The sequence below is a fragment of the Macadamia integrifolia genome, unplaced genomic scaffold (genome assembly GCF_013358625.1).
Source record: "Macadamia integrifolia cultivar HAES 741 unplaced genomic scaffold, SCU_Mint_v3 scaffold1675, whole genome shotgun sequence".
Taxonomy (NCBI): domain Eukaryota; kingdom Viridiplantae; phylum Streptophyta; class Magnoliopsida; order Proteales; family Proteaceae; genus Macadamia; species Macadamia integrifolia.
The window spans coordinates 30,000-33,636 of NW_024868302.1; the positions used below are offsets into that span (position 1 = coordinate 30,000).

The 3,637-nt window shown below is 36.0% G+C and overlaps 1 protein-coding gene across 4 annotated transcripts in view; it reads right to left on the reverse strand.

Moving 5' to 3' along the window:
* Positions 1-2,680: 2,680 nt before the first annotated feature.
* Positions 2,681-3,637, reverse strand: part of LOC122064514 (serine/threonine-protein kinase 19) — a 21,418-nt gene continuing 20,461 nt past the window's right edge. For 2 of the 4 annotated variants that reach the window (XM_042628221.1, XM_042628218.1), the window contains one exon: positions 2,681-3,359. The gene's annotated coding sequence lies outside the window, so the exon portion shown is untranslated. The remainder of the gene's footprint in view (positions 3,360-3,637) is intronic. The other 2 variants (XM_042628220.1, XM_042628219.1) reach the window with 2 other exon arrangements.

Consider the following 3,637-nt stretch of genomic DNA (forward strand, 5'->3'; position numbering starts at 1 on the left):
GCTCTAGAAAGTTCTGGTGGGGGTCAATGATATTGCTTAAGTGAATTGCAAACAAAGAAGGTTTTAATAACTTGTGTATATGAGAGATCATTGATGTATCTTCATCAGGACACTGTTTGGTCACCTGTTAGGAGTCCATTTCCATTTTCAAAGAAAGGAAAAAGAGGTTCTTAAACCAAAAAGTTCTTTGGGTGAGTTGGATCTCCATATGGACAGTGATTGGTCATATTTACTAGTCTATTTTTTCAAGAGTGAATATATATTGTAAGGATTAAATTTCTTTCATCTATGTTTTTCTCTCTTTAATCAATAGTGATGCGACGCTATGATTGAACTCTTAATTCATCATTATTAACTCTCACCCTTTATTGTTCATAATCTGAGCAACTTTTTTCAGTACAACCAAAGGGTCGGGATAGGGTGGATGAAGATCCTCTATCTTAATCATTGGTCTCAACGAAGAAATGCCACGCTGTGCCCCTAACACAGGGAGAGCAAATGATCACCCCAGCCCCATGACTGATGCTCTGGCTCCTTTTCCCATTGGCTCCCGTGCTGGTGCAGGAGTTACACAGCCAGGCAGCAATCTTTTTCTTAAATTTTCTCCTTACAATGTAATGGAACACAATATCTTATTGTTGCTGATCAGAGAGAGAGAGAGAGAGAGAGAGAGAGAGTTTCACATTTCTTGGTAGTCAAGCAGTTGGAAGTAGGTGAGGAAAACCTAATAAAAAATTGAAAACCCAGTTCCCCTCTTGAAGTCTAGACACAGATAGGCTAATAACAGCAGCAGCCAACCCTTCACTACAACTCTACGAAAAGCTGGTCAAGCGATTGTTTATCACTGACAATAACTTAACATCCATGGTCAGTGGTCCAACTTTGGCTCATTCTAAGAAGGAGAAAAGAAATAAATAAGAATTAAAAAAAAAAAAAAAAAAACCTAATGAGGGCCATTTTAATTGTTTATATTTGTCAGAAGTGATAGATGAAGATGCCCTATAAAGTACCCAGCTCTTAGCCAATATAAATCTAAAGGGCAAAAACTGTTTTGGGGATGCGTGTAGAAGTTAAAAAGAATCTCTCAAAGTCAAGAAATTTCTTTAATCAAATGATTCCAACTTTGCGAGGACCCTCAAAAAAGATATCTCTAGAAGCATGCTTTTTACTAAAGCAAAATCAAAATCAAAATTAAAATCAAAATCACATCATCTCCAAAGTTAAACAGATCTCTAAGCAGTTCTAAGAAAAAGGAAACATGGATGTAAGAACATGCAGCTTATTGGGTCTTTAAGGGCTAAGCTGGGCCTTCTTTTTCACTCTTTAAGGCTTTATAGCTAACACATTAGGACCAAGGCTGACATGTAATGAATAAATGACCTTAAAACTAGGAGGCATCAAGGTGATAGTAATGAAACTTTTACTGCAAGTCAAGGATATTAAGCTTTTGGCATATAATGATAATCCTTGTCAAAATCATTGCAAGGGACATGATGAAGACTAAAACTGAAAAGGATGTTCCAAGATAAAGTTCTAAGGTAAAGCACTTGAATGTAAAATATTGTCGGACTGAAATATGTCATAGAAGATCGAGTTTTCGCCTATGTAGTATAGTTTCAACATTGGTAAGTTTTCAGATATTATAAGATGAGAAGATTTTTTACATCACATGATGGGGTTCATTACTCCATCCTAGGGTTCACACACCCAAACCCCAATAGGATTTTAAGAACTTTCCAAAATACCCTTGTGCATCGTCCTTAGGGAAACTCGGTCCTTGGTTACAAGAGTAATGAACAGAATTTTTTTGAAGTTCCTTCAGAAATATTAAGGCTTTCTTATGCATTTAGGACTGGCAAATAAATAGACAATATTCAACATGAATGAATTGTGGTCCTTAAATTTACTGGTGAAGGATACTTTCTACTGGTAAGATGTAGTTAGGAGGTTCTATTCTGGGAAAAGTTCACATTTAATTAGGAAATATTTTTGGCCGTTGGTTTCTTAGAAACTTCACTTTCTAATGGTCAGGAAAACACTTTCCATTAAATTTAAGTATGAGAGGGAAAGCAACTTATCTCTCAATCTTTATAAGATTAAAGAGCCTAAAGTAAAGCTTTCCTCTATTTTCAATCTTCTGGACGATAAAACGGCCGACAGGAGAATCTCACTTTCATAGCCTATCCTAACCCTATTTTCTCACTTTTTAAGCAACCAGATTGAGCAAAGAATCCTGAGAGTGTCTCTGTCTGTCTTTTTTCTTTTGGGTGGCCGTGAGGGAATAATCTGATGATAGTCTTAATACTCTTAACCGTTTTGCCAAAGCACTCTATTTAATATAAACCCAGCCCACTTTTACCTTTAGAAGGCCAAACTGTATTCACAATTGGAAGGATAAAAATGGCTAAAACCACCATAAATTTAAACCTAGGTGTTACAGCTTACAATGCTACAAATTTTGGTTTCTAAAATAAAATGGATTATACAACTAATGAATAGAGAGTTTACTTTGGGTTTAGTGGATATAGAATAATACAAATTAATGGACAACCATGTTTGTATCCAAAGGATCTTGGTAGCAAATCAAATTTTGAATATAATTAAATTTGAAAAAACAAAACATGAACCAGATCTGGATATCCCTATCCTTAATTAGGATGACAATAAATGCCACCACATTGATAAATACAAAATTATTTCTTAAGAATATAAAATTATCTTTAGAAAAAGATCATTACAACAGTGACAATAATGGCTACTATATTAAGGGATTTATACCAAAAGAAAAAAAAAAGTTTAATAATACAGTGGACATGGGTATATCTATATTTGATCTTATAAAAATATTCATTACAAAAAGACCAGATAATTAATTGAATTACATAAGAGTACACCTTAATCCAAATTTTGGATTGAATTCATGTGGGACTAAAATTAAGATCTGATATATAGATAGCTCTAATCATCACTCAAGCTTAAAAAACCCAATCTCTCACCCTTGCTGATCTTGTTAGCTGAAGGCAAAAGCAAATAATAAGGGTGGAAACAGTCAGTGCATTGCAGCTTTGGTGATTTTCTTAAAGCCAATCGCTGCCTCCATTGGTTTGGTGACTACAATGACACCACAACCATATGGACACTTCTCCCAACTCATCTGCTGAAAACAGAAGAAATGAAAAGAATAACCATATGAATAAAGATTTCACAGTTCAGCCGCTAATTGTAGCCATCACTTGGACCATGTCTGTCGAAAATTTTCACAGTTGAATATCAGAATCTGATAAACCCCATTCTTGGAGACTTGCAAATAGTATTTCCCCATTAAAATCCTCTTCGACGTATCCCATGGGCCATGGTACCTAATCAAATTTTCCACAAAAATAATAAAGACAAGCTCAAAGTTTAATGCAAGAGCTATCTTAGAAAAAAAGGCATACCCAGTGAACGAGGCTCCCGCCACTGTGAGGTTTAGGGAGGGTCATAACGTAACAGCCTTACCCCCACTTCGTGGAGAGGCTGTTTCCAGGCCCAAATCCATGACCATCAGATTGCAATGGAGCAACCTTACCATTGTGCTGAGGTCCGCCCACTAAAAGCTATCTTATTATTCCCTTCCCCCACACCCACCCCCCTCCCC